The sequence below is a fragment of the Tachypleus tridentatus genome, chromosome 3, assembly GCF_004210375.1.
Source record: "Tachypleus tridentatus isolate NWPU-2018 chromosome 3, ASM421037v1, whole genome shotgun sequence".
NCBI classification, from domain to species: Eukaryota; Metazoa; Arthropoda; class Merostomata; order Xiphosura; family Limulidae; genus Tachypleus; species Tachypleus tridentatus.
In genome coordinates, this window is record NC_134827.1 from 117,725,365 (window position 1) to 117,742,051 (window position 16,687).

Consider the following 16,687-nt stretch of genomic DNA (forward strand, 5'->3'; position numbering starts at 1 on the left):
TGTAAATCAGTAGAATTACCGCTGTACTAGCAGGGGACATCAAATTAGCATTAATATCTTCAAGTATAATAAAGGAATATTTGTTGTCCATTACTTACCATATATCCAGCCAATCACAACAAGTTCTATAATTGCAATTAGTAAAGCTGAGAAGCTTGCACAGTAATTATCCAACAGCTGAAGTACATACATGCCTCCCTAGAGATGGAAAGTTCATTACTATAATTAAAACCTATTTTTATTTCTTTAGAACAAATCAATTAAGACTATTAACAAAACACTAGTTTTGGGTCCATCATCTTGTAAAACATTATGAAGTTATTTTTTGTGAAGAGGTGTCATTGAAAAGAAACATTATCTGATTAAAATTTAATATACTGCTATGTAAATTAAACCATAACTATTTTTATTAAAACACTATTATGTAAAAATACTACTGCATGATGTATTAACTTATTTTAAATAAGAATTATTTATCCGCATTATTTAAATAAATTTCATTCACAAACCTCTGTGCAGATTACCAAGCCACAGAGAAACATGGTGATACAACAGATAAGCAGAACATAATGCTTGTTACGTCTAAGCCTATGAGGCCAGGTATCCACAATTGTTGTTACAACAGTCTCGATCAAGGTAAACTGTACCGAGAAAGATTAGGAAATAATAAATGATTGAATAAAAATACAAAACTGTGAAGAAATGTCGCAGATAAAATGTGAAAAAAAATCTATTTTACTGTGTTTTCCAGTAATCCTATCTGAAACACTATACTTGTTAAATCCCTTACAGTTTCAGATAAACAACTACAGAAAACTTTCAGGAATCATGAAACCACTGGATCAAATTCTGTTAAACATCAGCTTTCTCTGACAGAGATCCAACATCCGCTTATTCAGATTGGAAAAAGTGAATTATACGTAAAACAGTTTTTACCTAAACAAACTGTACAGAGATTGTTTAAACATAAAGTGGAAAGAGATATTTTTCTGTGGGCTGCTTTTCTGAAAACTGATGACAAATTAATAATAGAAATAAATTGAATATATTTGAGTTGAGAAATAAGTTTGTGCTGTCAATGGACAGGCAGTGACATGTGTTGTCATGGGCCTACCAGTCAGTAAAGGATCCAGAAGATTTTGGAATAACAAATGTGTCTCATAATGTTCAAAAGTTGTAAAACTTAATTGAAAACCAAATAAAATTTTATCCACAATTGTATATCGTTGTTAAAAAAATTCAACAGTTATAGGTCTTCCTCCTGTGGTTATGGGGTCACAATTCTTTGTGTTTACAAAAAATATATAATTTCAGTAAATGTTAAATGACATTAAAATATTCATGACAATGAGATATCACTTAGAAAGAAATTCAGTCTCACAATAAAGTGACAAACATAACTGTCTGAAGTAGGCCTTTCTTTCTCAGTGGTGAACACCATCCTGAAGCCCCCACACTGGATCAGCTGTTAGGTTGAGGTAAATTATAATGATATAATTTGGAGTTTCATCCCTATGGTATGCACAATAAGTATATTTGTGCAGAAGAAAGAAGTCCTTTAGAAGAATGTATTTGTTTGTTTGTTGTAAAGCACAAAGTTACACAATAATAATTTATAGCTTGCTCACCACATATGCCAAATGTTATAAGATCACTGATTTACCACTGTGTCAGTTCTGGAAAAGGAAAGTATACCTTCTGAATGGTTATTGGGTGTTTTGTTTTGTGATTACAATATTTAAATATTAAAACAAAAATAAGACATTGGAATTTCAATACACTACAATGACATTAAAATAATGTAATTACAACTTTCCCTTGGTACTATATTACTAGTAATTGTATAAACATTTTTATCAATGCAAGCATACAACAATGAAGACATTTATTTGATGAAGACTAAATAGAGAATATGTAAAGTTGATTTATGTAGGAAAATAACTGCTCAAATTGCTTGTTCAAGCTTTCTGACAAAGTATGTTAAATATCGAAACATACCCGTGTTCAATGGAAAGGAGCATAAAAACGAACAAATGCAATCATGATACGTCTAAAGAAACTGACCCGTACCTCTGCTCCTAAGAGTTATAGGGAAACTGACCCGTACCTCTGCTCCTAAGAGTTATAGGGAAACTGACCCGTACCTCTGCTCCTAAGAGTTATAGGGAAACTGACCCGTACCTCTGCTCCTAAGAGTTATAGGGAAACTGACCCGTACCTCTGCTCCTAAGAGTTATAGGTATTCAAAACAAAAAGTTACAACTAAAAATGAGATTCACCTGTGTTCCCATTCCTAGGGTCATCAGCATAAAGAAAAATAGAAATGACCATAACGGTGAGACAGGGAGACGAGCTACTGCTTCGGGATAGGCAACAAAGGCCAAACCAGCACCTGTAAATCAAGAAATATTATTACAGACAACTGTCTCTTTAATATCACTAGCACTGACAGTGCAACAAAGGCCAAACCAGCACCTGTAAATCATGAAATATTATTACAGACAACTGTCTCTTTAATATCACTAGCACTGACAGTGCAACAAAGGCCAAACCAGCACCTGTAAATCAAGAAATATTATTACAGACAACTGTCTCTTTAATATCACTAGCACTGACAGTGCAACAAAGGCCAAACCAGCACCTGTAAATCAAGAAATATTATTACAGACAACTGTCTCTTTAATATCACTAGCACTGACAGTGCAACAAAGGCCAAACCAGCACCTGTAAATCAAGAAATATTATTACAGACAACTGTCTCTTTAATATCACTAGCACTGACAGTGCAACAAAGGCCAAACCAGCACCTGTAAATCATGAAATATTATTACAGACAACTGTCTCTTTAATATCACTAGCACTGACAGTGCAACAAAGGCCAAACCAGCACCTGCAAATCATGAAATATTATTACAGACAACTGTCTCTTTAATATCACTAGCACTGACAGTGCAACAAAGGCCAAACCAGCACCTGTAAATCATGAAATATTATTACAGACAACTGTCTCTTTAATATCACTAGCACTGACAGTGCAACAAAGGCCAAACCAGCACCTGTAAATCAAGAAATATTATTACAGACAACTGTCTCTTTAATATCACTAGCACTGACAGTGCAACAAAGGCCAAACCAGCACCTGTAAATCAAGAAATATTATTACAGACAACTGTCTCTTTAATATCACTAGCACTGACAGTGCAACAAAGGCCAAACCAGCACCTGTAAATCAAGAAATATTATTACAGACAACTGTCTCTTTAATATCACTAGCACTGACAGTGCAACAAAGGCCAAACCAGCACCTGTAAATCAAGAAATATTATTACAGACAACTGTCTCTTTAATATCACTAGCACTGACAGTGCAACAAAGGCCAAACCAGCACCTGTAAATCAAGAAATATTATTACAGACAACTGTCTCTTTAATATCACTAGCACTGACAGTGCAACAAAGGCCAAACCAGCACCTGTAAATCAAGAAATATTATTACAGACAACTGTCTCTTTAATATCACTAGCACTGACAGTGCAACAAAGGCCAAACCAGCACCTGTAAATCAAGAAATATTATTACAGACAACTGTCTCTTTAATATCACTAGCACTGACAGTGCAACAAAGGCCAAACCAGCACCTGCAAATCAAGAAATATTATTACAGACAACTGTCTCTTTAATATCACTAGCACTGACAGTGCAACAAAGGCCAAACCAGCACCTGTAAATCAAGAAATATTATTACAGACAACTGTCTCTTTAATATCACTAGCACTGACAGTGCAACAAAGGCCAAACCAGCACCTGTAAATCAAGAAATATTATTACAGACAACTGTCTCTTTAATATCACTAGCACTGGCAGTGCAACAAAGGCCAAACCAGCACCTGTAAATCAAGAAATATTATTACAGACAACTGTTCGGATAGGCAACAAAGGCCAAACCAGCACCTGTAAATCAAGAAATATTATTACAGACAACTGTCTCTTTAATATCACTAGCACTGACAGTGCAACAAAGGCCAAACCAGCACCTGTAAATCAAGAAATATTATTACAGACAACTGTTCGGGATAGGCAACAAAGGCCAAACCAGCACCTGCAAATCAAGAAATATTATTACAGACAACTGTTCGGGATAGGCAACAAAGGCCAAACCAGCACCTGTAAATCAAGAAATATTATTACAGACAACTGTCTCTTTAATATCACTAGCACTGACAGTGCAACAAAGGCCAAACCAGCACCTGCAAATCAAGAAATATTATTACAGACAACTGTCTCTTTAATATCACTAGCACTGACAGTGCAACAAAGGCCAAACCAGCACCTGCAAATCAAGAAATATTATTACAGACAACTGTCTCTTTAATATCACTAGCACTGACAGTGCAACAAAGGCCAAACCAGCACCTGTAAATCAAGAAATATTATTACAGACAACTGTTCGGGATAGGCAACAAAGGCCAAACCAGCACCTGCAAATCAAGAAATATTATTACAGACAACTGTTCGGGATAGGCAACAAAGGCCAAACCAGCACCTGTAAATCAAGAAATATTATTACAGACAACTGTCTCTTTAATATCACTAGCACTGACAGTGCAACAAAGGCCAAACCAGCACCTGCAAATCAAGAAATATTATTACAGACAACTGTCTCTTTAATATCACTAGCACTGACAGTGCAACAAAGGCCAAACCAGCACCTGTAAATCAATAAATATTATTACAGACAACTGTCTCTTTAATATCACTAGCACTGACAGTGCAACAAAGGCCAAACCAGCACCTGTAAATCAATAAATATTATTACAGACAACTGTCTCTTTAATATCACTAGCACTGACAGTGCAACAAAGGCCAAACCAGCACCTGTAAATCAAGAAATATTATTACAGACAACTGTCTCTTTAATATCACTAGCACTGACAGTGCAACAAAGGCCAAACCAGCACCTGCAAATCATGAAATATTATTACAGACAACTGTCTCTTTAATATCACTAGCACTGACAGTGCAACAAAGGCCAAACCAGCACCTGCAAATCAAGAAATATTATTACAGACAACTGTCTCTTTAATATCACTAGCACTGACAGTGCAACAAAGGCCAAACCAGCACCTGCAAATCAAGAAATATTATTACAGACAACTGTTCGGGATAGGCAACAAAGGCCAAACCAGCACCTGCAAATCAAGAAATATTATTACAGACAACTGTTCGGATAGGCAACAAAGGCCAAACCAGCACCTGTAAATCAAGAAATATTATTACAGACAACTGTCTCTTTAATATCACTAGCACTGACAGTGCAACAAAGGCCAAACCAGCACCTGCAAATCAAGAAATATTATTACAGACAACTGTCTCTTTAATATCACTAGCACTGACAGTGCAACAAAGGCCAAACCAGCACCTGTAAATCAAGAAATATTATTACAGACAACTGTCTCTTTAATATCACTAGCACTGACAGTGCAACAAAGGCCAAACCAGCACCTGTAAATCAAGAAATATTATTACAGACAACTGTCTCTTTAATATCACTAGCACTGACAGTGCAACAAAGGCCAAACCAGCACCTGCAAATCATGAAATATTATTACAGACAACTGTCTCTTTAATATCACTAGCACTGACAGTGCAACAAAGGCCAAACCAGCACCTGCAAATCATGAAATATTATTACAGACAACTGTCTCTTTAATATCACTAGCACTGACAGTGCAACAAAGGCCAAACCAGCACCTGTAAATCATGAAATATTATTACAGACAACTGTCTCTTTAATATCACTAGCACTGACAGTGCAACAAAGGCCAAACCAGCACCTGTAAATCATGAAATATTATTACAGACAACTGTCTCTTTAATATCACTAGCACTGACAGTGCAACAAAGGCCAAACCAGCACCTGTAAATCAAGAAATATTATTACAGACAACTGTCTCTTTAATATCACTAGCACTGACAGTGCAACAAAGGCCAAACCAGCACCTGCAAATCAAGAAATATTATTACAGACAACTGTCTCTTTAATATCACTAGCACTGACAGTGCAACAAAGGCCAAACCAGCACCTGTAAATCAAGAAATATTATTACAGACAACTGTCTCTTTAATATCACTAGCACTGACAGTGCAACAAAGGCCAAACCAGCACCTGTAAATCAAGAAACATTATTACAGACAACTGTCTCTTTAATATCACTAGCACTGACAGTGCAACAAAGGCCAAACCAGCACCTGCAAATCAAGAAATATTATTACAGACAACTGTCTCTTTAATATCACTAGCACTGACAGTGCAACAAAGGCCAAACCAGCACCTGTAAATCATGGTTGATTAAGAAATATTATTACAGACAACTGTCTCTTTAATATTACTAGCACTGACAGTGCAACAAAGGCCAAACCAGCACCTGTAAATCATGGTTGATTAAGAAATATTATTACAGACAACTGTCTCTTTAATATCACTAGCACTGACAGTGCAACAAAGGCCAAACCAGCACCTGTAAATCATGGTTGATTAAGAAATATTATTACAGACAACTGTCTCTTTAATATCACTAGCACTGACAGTGCATTCTAATTATCAGTTTATACTTATGAATACAGTTTGTTACATGAGAACATTTTAACACTTTTGAAAGAATAATTCTGACCACAAGTTATTAATAATATCCATATAAACATTTGTACACCTAAACACACATATAACAATTTCAGATTATATATGGCAGTCCTAAAGAAGCTACAAAGTACTCACTTCCAAAAACTGCTTGCTCTAAGTTATCATTAATGTTCACTGACGCAGTGTATAGAAAAATATTGATATAAGATTATTTATAACAAGGGAAGGTGCAAGTGCACCATGGTGAGGATACACCATCTACTTATGAGCTTCTGGTTTATAAACCACATATCAGCTTATGTAGATAAATATTAAAAATAACATAACGCATATAAAATAAATTTAAAAAATAACCAAGCTAGATTAGCCCCAGGTAAACAAGGAAATGTTTAAAAAATAACTGGGCTAGGTTAACTCACATAAACAAGACAAAAATGAAAAAAACTAAACTAGGTTAATGCACATAAACAAAACAAAGTTGAAAATGAATTATTATGTACATCTCATGAACTTGAAGCTTGTTTATAAGCAGTGCCTATATGATCTACCTCCAACGAAATTTCTAAACTTTGCACCTTTCACTGTATAGGCACAAGTCCATGTCGGGTTTTACAAGTCGTTTTTGTATTAAAAATATATTGTGTCAAACTGTTACTACTTCTGTTTCCAGCTTCAACACTGGAGTAAGCAGCTATATTTGTGAAGTGCAAAGTTCTATGAGACAAACAGATCAGTTCACATTACTCTGTCTATAATAAACACGGAAGTCTGTATAGAGGTAAAGTATCCTACATGTAACATACATGTGAGAAAAACTGCTAGAAAATATACAGACTGCTTGGTATTAGAATTTCTGATTTAAATACACAGTGAAAAGAATAGGCTCCGTGAAAGAGACCTATCTTCCTATATATTCTGCAATCCTGTTTAGAATCATTCTTCAACAATATTCTTCCGAGTATCTATAACGAACATAATTATACTGCCCATGCCGTAATGTTGAAAATTAATGTCACCTTCTATCTTCCAATAGCAGTAAAATGTGGATCTTGTTGTTACAAATATAATAAATACAGTGTCTTTCTTATCCACTGATCTCAATTAAACATCTGTCTAGCATAGAGTACTGATTTTACAGTGACATTAATATTAAAATGCTTTAAATATTATAACAAATTCTTCCACTTCATAAAATCAATACAGTCTAATTTGTATTCCATAAGAATATGTAATGAAATGTCATTTTTACTTTACAAGAATGTATAATGAAACAATGTTTTTAAACAATCAGACTCTTTCACTTTGTATAATGGTATTCTTGTTAATAAAACCATATGGATTTCATGTGACAGGAGAGTAAATGCAATATTTCACATGTGTGTCTTGGTTAGCACATCACAAGGTAGACCTAGGCTTCTAAGTTATTTGTATGCAGCAAAAAAAAAACCCCATTGTACAAGTGCAAAATACATAAACTAGCTTATTAGCTGTTTTGTATATCATTCACTGGAGTTTGATTCTAGATTAAAACTAGCTGCCATGTGCTGGAGCAAAATATTTAGAATTATTATTATCACCTGACTTTGATCACATATTAATATAATGATTTACAATGATGCAATAATAATACAATGATAATAATAAAAATAATACAATGATTTAATTTAATGTTGATAATATAAGTTTTGTTCAAAACTTTACCTTGGGCAGCAACCTCAGACACAGGAACCCCCAGTTCATGAGACATGAACCCCGATACTAAAATGACAAACCCATAAAGAAACTAGTTGCACAATTGCCAAATGTGATTACTATTGAGTCCCTGAAATTAAAAAAAAACCTTCTTGGAATAAAGAAATAAATGGAGAAACTGAACGAACGACAAGAAAATTAACTCACTGTCCTCTTTTTCACAAACACTTTACGAAAAGAAACTAAACAAGATTATAAACCTTTATGGTATCAAAGTTGAGGTGAAACTTGCTTTAAGCCACAATTAAGATTAAACACGGTTTGAGGTATAAGATTCCCTCACTGAAATGTTCTAGTGTAATTTATCAAATTAAAAATAAAACATTCCTCTGTCATTCTGGTTAAGCCTACATTGAAACGATTGCTTTATTGTTTAAATTTTGTAAAAGAAAAAAATCCAAAAACATGCAATCCTGTGTCCTATACTGGGAAGAAGTAAAACAGCAAAGTTCTGCATTTTCACTGTAATATGCAGTAAAGATACAGAAGACCCATTAAGGATCAAAGAAAGTCGTTAGCTAACTAATAATATCATACAATGACTGTAAGTGACATCTTGATAAAATATGAACACTTTCTATACAGTTATTTCAATTAAATAGTGAAACTCCAAACAAGTATCAGAATAAAAGATATCTGTCTTCTAACTACCTGAAACAGTTGTTATGGAAACGGTTGTAACTGGCTAGGGTGATTAATCCTCCCCAACAAGGTGATAAAGAGAAAAAAATCTGCATGGCAGCATCAACCCAAACCTGAAATAAGATAAAAATCTTCGACTCAAGAATATAATAACTAAACCTGCATGCATAACAATCTAGAAAGATGTCAGATATCCCTTGGCAACAAGCTATAATAACACCTTCAAGCAAGTTTAAAAATAAGAATAAATATATTGATGATTTTGTTTATGACAGTTTCTTTTAATAAATGTATTGACGATTTTGTTTCTTTTATTGGTTTATTTCCATCAAAACTGTTTACAGAAATATCTTTAAATTTACTGCCGATTTGAAAGAACCTGTAAAATATATCAGATACTTTCATGATAATGAGAAACACACTTGATGTAAAAACATACCTCAGGTTGGCTAGTATGGTTATTAACACTTACTAAGAAAGTGGAGAACAACATTTCTTAACCTAAAGATGACCTAAGAAAGTTAGATACTTTATGCTTGCATGGCACATTCAAATATGCCTTCAAAAGAAACTTTAAACTAATTTATATAGGTTTAGAAATTTAAGGGTTGTCTTAAACTAATTTTGCACAAACAAAAGGGAAACTGTAAAGCATACAAAACACTATTTCATTTATGTTAAAATATTATTAGAAGAGTTGTTGACGTTTTTATAATTAACATGAACAAGTTATCTTTTATTTCTATATTAAGATAAGGATTGTTTACAATGAAAATTGGTCATATGTATGTAAGGTGCTTTTTGTATTTTGTTTTATAATAACATGTCATTACTCCAATAATTTAAATAACAGCCATGCTGGTGAAAATAAAAAGATGTTACTCACAAGTTAGCAAAACATAAATATACGACTCAATTAGAAAATAAAAGTTTAAAAAACAAGATATTTATAACACTAATACAATAAATGCCCTGATTTAAATAATCACTGTAACCTCACCTTGGCTTCTTTCAAACGGTGCCACTCTGGGGTAAGATAAAACATAACCCCATCATAAGCCCCATCTAAGGTAGCTCCTCGGATTAGCAAGATAACCAATACCACATAAGGAAATAATGCTGTGAAGTACACAACCTGACAATTGACAGAATGAAGCACTATTACGTAAAACAACTTGTTATTAGGCCTAAATAAGACATATACTGTGCTTGATAAACAATCTGTTGCTAAGCCTAAACAAAACAAATACAATGTCCGAGACACAACTTGCCATTAGGCCTAAATTTAATTAAGATCACTTATGATTGGAAATATATTCTGTTAGATTCCTTTTAATATGTCTACTGTGTAATTAAAAATTGAGGGTGTGTAAAATATTCCATATATCGTTTGCTAGCTCTAAAAAATTCTTCTGTTCACAGAAATAATCTGTTATTAAGAAGTAAAACACAAACATAATTACACTTACAATATACATTTGCTATGGCACCAATCAATTAATCACATACACAGAGACCTAAGATTAGCTTTGGTATATTGCAAATGTTAAAAACTAAATTAAAGTAACGATTTATTTTTGTAATTTCTGAAGAGAGATAAATTTTGGCTGTTTTTAATCCCTTGTTCAAATAACTGACTTGATTTCATTTTCATTACACAGTTCCCTTCAAACATATGTAAAACATAATACAAGTAATTCTAAAGAAACACATTCAAATTTACTGATCTAAACTGCTCTTCGGAGTATGATGTTCACAGTTCGTGTTGTGTTTTTTATTTACATTTTTCCAATCAGAACACTCATCTTAGTTAGCGGTTGCTTTTCTTAACCTAATGGCAAGACATTCTAGCATTCTAAAGTAGAATTATTCTGAGGAATTGATGATGATGTGGGACGATATGAAGAAAGGTATAAAAATCACATTTGTTTAGAAAGTAGTTGGTAACACTTCTGGTGTTGTACATTTTATCATCCTACTAATACTAAGAAAACCAGCTCTTAACACGAAGATGACACCAAGAAAAACTGAACATGAATTTTAATTGTTGAGTACATCAAAGATTTTTTATAGTTTCATGATAATTACCTTCCCTATAGTCTTCACACCTCGAACCAAGCAGAAAAAAATAAGAACCCAACACGCCAAGAGACATAAAGCCAGTTGCCACTTAATACTGCCCAGATCATGGAGGCCTTCGGTCAAATCCAGAACAAAATTACTGAAGATAATTAAAATATTTATGAAATAAACAAACCAGCAGCACATACTTATCTCACATGAGATATTTAAAGAGACTAATAATACCTATTTATGTCAAAAGATAAGTAATAAAGACATTTTTTATTTCATCTTGTATCCGATAATTCTGAAACATTCAATACAATCAATCTTAAGAAATGATTGACATAAAACAATAATTTATAACAGTATACTACATAGAGCAAGTAACAGTATAAATCTGTGAAATCCATCTGTTTAACAAAATAAACTGTTACAAAGATATATAACACACTCACTGGAAGTATTCATCACTGGCCATTTTAGTGTTATCTGTCGAGTTTGATAAAACTGACCACTCTTCACTACTGACCATCTGCCTCAAAATACAAGTACCATTGGCCAGAACTGTTCCATTATGGGTAGTGCAGTTCTTGGTGTCGAACCTTCGGCATGCTATAACAGAAAACATCAAAATTACAACTTAAAAATTTTTCATGCAAAAGAAGAGAAGAGAATGTGTAACTAAGTACATCAAAATTTACTCTCTTCAAACTTAACTAACAGAACAAAAAGTCTGGTGTTATAAACGTGTAGTAATATAACGAATATGCATTTATTTGCATAATTAACACATCAATACAGAAAAGTGTATTTCCATAACTGATTTGGAAACCTCATGTTAAGAACATAAATAGTCAACAACACACACTTTGTTATTAAGGACATTTACCAACTGTACTTTACCAACCAGAGGTTTTGAAACACAGTTTTTAGCAGTACAAGTCTGCAGACATACTGCTGTGCCACTAGGGAGTGACAACACACACAACCAGGCACCTAATATGTTGAAGGTGTGTGAAAACCTCATCCATTGAACAGAAGTTTCTCTGCGCTTCCTGTGTTACACTACACATGTAACTCCATGTAACACAAACTCTTACCATTAGTGTTCCACCAGTTTTCACAGGAGCTCCAGGGAAGTTGGCTAGTGAAGGAAGAGAAGAGATAGAACAAAGACCAGGCCAGAATCATGTTGTAGTAGATACCAACGAGGAACGACATCAACACCATGGCATAACCCAACCCTAAAGAATATTCAATAATAATTATATAGCTCAATCTAGTCATTAGAAAATATAGATTTTTTTCAAATATATGTAACAAAAGACGTGATATTACACTGATATTTAATACAAAGTATTCTTTATTATTAGATGTTTAAAATTATTTGGGGACTATAACAAAATGAACAATCAAACACATTTAATATGAGACATTTGGGCTTTTGCTATTATAACCAAATCTCAAGTGTCTAGTAAGAGCCAAAAATGACATATACAAATTAAAAACTTGAGTGTAGTTCCTTGGAAGCTTTCAGAGTTAATAATTCATTTTTAATTTAATTATATCAGTTGTTGAGAGATGGCGCACTGTTAGAAAGTACAAAAAATTAAATTACAACATGAAAAGGTTGGCAAAAAGTACGATTTACACCAATAAGTAACAATAAATGAGAAATAAAATTGAAATCGAAAGTTTTAAGGAATTTTGGACTAAATAATACCTTGAAAAAGAGGAGCTATCTTCCATATCGTGATGGGCCCTTCACTTGCAAACTGTCCAAATGCTAACTCCAGGAAGAAGAGAGGTAGTCCCATAAATATCAATACGATAGTATATGGGATAAGAAAAGCACCTACAAAGAAACATATTAGGTTACATAAATAAAAGTAAACTTTCATCTGAACTTCCTCTACATCCACTTGTTGTAACACTCTCAGGATGTCATTGTTTTAGTTTACGAGCGACACTTTTTTTATTTTTAAAGGTGTGGAGTTTATTTTGGATAAACTAGCCTTAATAAAAGACGCTTACCTAATTTTTGAGGGAAAGGCAGGGAGGGGAGACGTTTACTGAGATAAAATGAAATAAAGTAAAATACATTTGATTTCTAACCCAGGTTCAATGTACGTGTCACCAACTTTACTGGTATTGTAAATTACACATTTGTCTAATGATTTTTAATCCAAAGACCATTACGATTTCAAAGTATTACTTAAAACTTTCAGACATTTATTGTTTACAGTAATAAATTAAAATATGTAAAGAAACCAGAAGTATTTATTTTAAATATAAATAATTACTACTTCCGTGAGACCTGTAGCTTTTATTAACAATTCCACGTCAAAGTTAGGGGTACATCTGATTAATAAAAAAAACAACAAGTAGTTCAGTTATATCAGGAAATTATAATAATTTTAGTTAGGGGTACATCTGATTAATAAAAAACACAAGTAGTTCAGTTATATCAGGAAATTATAACTTTAGTTAGGGGAACATCTGATTAATAAAAAAACACAAGTAGTTCAGTTATATCAGGAAATTATAACTTTAGTTAGGGGAACATCTGATTAATAAAAAAACACAAGTAGTTCAGTTATATCAGGAAATTATAACTTTAGTTAGGGGTACATCTGATTAATAAAAAAACACAAGTAGTTCAGTTATATCAGGAAATTATAACTTTAGTTAGGGAACATCTGATTAATAAAAAACACAAGTAGTTCAGTTATATCAGGAAATTATAACTTTAGTTAGGGGTACATCTGATTAATAAAAAAAACAAGTAGTTCAGTTATATCAGGAAATTATAATTTTAGTTAGGGGTACATCTGATTAATAAAAAAAACACAAGTAGTTCAGTTATATCAGGAAATTATAATAATTTTAGTTGATGTTTTTCCACTTCGCAAGCGGTATGGTCAATTTTTGTTTTCATTCCATTAAACCGAATTAGCCATAGACTGAATAATAATAATACGCAGCAATAAGAATGAATTTCCGTTTAATAAATACAAAACAATAAAAATGAAGGTGCGAGTATGTTTGAGGACGGAATTTCAACCCATGTCCCGTCATATTGCGAGTCTAGCGCCCAAAATACGAGGCTAAGTCCTGGCTGTAGATATGAAAAGCTCGTGTTAAATCCTATTTCGTAGAAATAAAAGGGCAAAAAATAACAATATTCGTGTCGCAAAGAAAATGTATAAACGTAATACGAAAAACTTGTTTCTGGAAAATCAGTAAAATGAGTTATGTTGAAATATAAAAATTAACTATTTGTGTGTAATTACAACATTAACACTACAATAGTTAAATCTACAAGCAGCGTTTTAAAACATATTCTCCCCGTTTCTCTACAAAACATCTCAAAATTCAATAATAGTGTTCCGTGGTGAAGTATTTCCATTTTTAGTGTAACCTACCTCCCCCGTTTCTGTAGCATAAATAAGGAAACCTCCAAATATTCCCGAGGCCAACAGCATAGCTTAGACAGGAGAGAATAAATTCTATTCCGTTGGACCAGTTTCCTCTTTCCTTATTTTCGTCCACTTTCCCATTGTCTGAGATGACAATCCGAGGAGGAGCCATACTAACGGCATGATGAACCTTCACAAAAAACAAAGAGACAACTCATAATCTAAGCCTTTTTGTTTTCTAAAATTTTAATTTTAACATTTTATAAATTTAAGACCCAGGTTTACAAAATGCGACGAACATGAATTGGTCATGTAATTTTCAAAGTGCATTTGTTTTTCTAGTTATTTTTACTTGACGTATTAGTTTTAATAGCTACACGAGGGCTATTTGCGCAAATAATTTAGCAAGACTAGATGGAAGGCAGCTAGTCATCACCACCCACCGCCAACTCTTGGGCTACTCTTTTACCAACGAATAATGAGATTACCTGTCACATTATAACGTCTCCACGACTGAAATGGCGAGCGTGTTTGGTGCGACAGGGATTCAAACCCACGACCCTCGAATTTCGAGTCGAGCGCCTTTACGACATGGCCAAGACGGGCCATATTTACAGTTTCTCATGGAGTGGAGATTCCGTATTCTATGCTGTAAAAATTAAGTTGTTACCTGAGATATTTTTTTTAATTAGGCTTAGCTACCACTTTAAACACCGAATTACATATTATTAAAGAAAGATCAATTTAACAACTAGTTTTAAGTCAAACTGCGAAAATTTTAAGGCTTAGTTATGTAAAAAAAAAGAAGTCATGTAAACCTAATCCACAGATAAAAAGTGTTTAGGATATGATGCTATTTTAAAAAATTTATATTCTGTTCACGATAGTTTAGTTACATTTGTCTCATTCATAACAAAACAAGGACGATACAAAACTAGACAGGGAAGGAAGCTAATTAACAGTACGACAACCAACTGTTGGGTTTGTTACCAATGTCTGATTGAATGAGATGATTTGACGAGTCTTGTTACAATGTACTTTCAGTTTCAAAACGCAAAGCACGTATCAGACATGTACGATTTACAATCTGGGCACAATAGCGACAGATTTAGACCTTGCGTAATTTTTAGTTTTGTTAAAAGGTTTGTAAAAAGGGAAAATAGAGGTTGTTGTTGTTGTTTTGAATTAAGCACAAAGCTACACAATGGGCTATCTATGCTCTGCCCACCACGGGTATCGAAACCCGGTTTTTTAGCGTTATAAGTCCTCAGACATACCGCTGAGCCACTGGGGGGCGAAAATTGAGAAAGACAGATGGAATGGAGTCGTGATAGAGAACGAAGATTCTGTAGTGGTGCTCAGCTTGTTCTAAAAATGAAGAAATCGTGGGGTGGGTAGTGTTTCTTAACCGTATACGTAGGCACAGGTAAATAGGTTAAGGCTTAAGAAAAGAATTCGAAAAGCTTTGGTTTGTCTTGCATTTCAAGGAAAGTTACTCGACGGCTAACTGCGTTAACTGTCCCTAATTTAGCAGCGATAGGTTAGAGGGAAGAAAGCTACTCTATAACACCGACCGTCAACTTTTGAGACACTCTTTTACGAATGAATATTGAAATTAGTCGTTATATTATAATGTCGTCACGGTTGGTAAAACGACTATGTTTAGTGACGAGGATTTGAATATGTGATCCCGCAGATTGCAGGTCGAGCGGTTCCTGACCGCTAGATCATGTCAGGTCATTCCAAAAGCAGGAAGGCTACTGTTGGACTATGCGAACGTTAGAGAAGCAAATAATGGATTCTGTACACAGTTTTCTGGACCTTTTTAAACTTACTTTTAAAGACAAACCGTAAGAACATGATCAATAGATGAAAGATTAGAACGAGCAGGGGTCAATGGCCAGACCAAATGGTCAAAGTATAAAAATCTTTATAGTTCAGCTAAAACATAATTCATTTTATTCCTCCTTTTGATTTTGGCCCAGATTGGTCAGGTGGTTAAAACATTCAACACGCAATATAAGGGTCGCGGGTTCGAATCCCCGTCACGCCAAACCTACTCGCTCTTTCAGCCGCGGGGTATTATAAGTGACGATCAATCTCACTATTCGTTGGTAAAAGAATAGCCTGAAGTTGGCGGTGGGTAGTTACGAGTAGCGTCTTACACTGCT

The 16,687-nt window shown here is 33.8% G+C and overlaps 1 pseudogene across 1 annotated transcript in view; it reads right to left on the minus strand.

Annotated features, from left to right (window-relative positions):
* The window catches only part of LOC143247852 (sodium- and chloride-dependent glycine transporter 1-like), a 156,344-nt pseudogene that overhangs the window by 19,204 nt on the left and 120,453 nt on the right, over window positions 1-16,687 (minus strand). Inside the window, exons 3-13 of the transcript XR_013026727.1 lie at window positions 14,523-14,706; window positions 12,821-12,952; window positions 12,198-12,341; window positions 11,553-11,709; window positions 11,122-11,254; window positions 10,034-10,168; window positions 9,043-9,146; window positions 8,341-8,461; window positions 2,280-2,392; window positions 510-641; window positions 99-198 (exon numbers count right to left, since the gene is read on the minus strand). The product of XR_013026727.1 is annotated as a sodium- and chloride-dependent glycine transporter 1-like (transcript). The remainder of the gene's footprint in view (window positions 1-98; window positions 199-509; window positions 642-2,279; window positions 2,393-8,340; window positions 8,462-9,042; window positions 9,147-10,033; window positions 10,169-11,121; window positions 11,255-11,552; window positions 11,710-12,197; window positions 12,342-12,820; window positions 12,953-14,522; window positions 14,707-16,687) is intronic.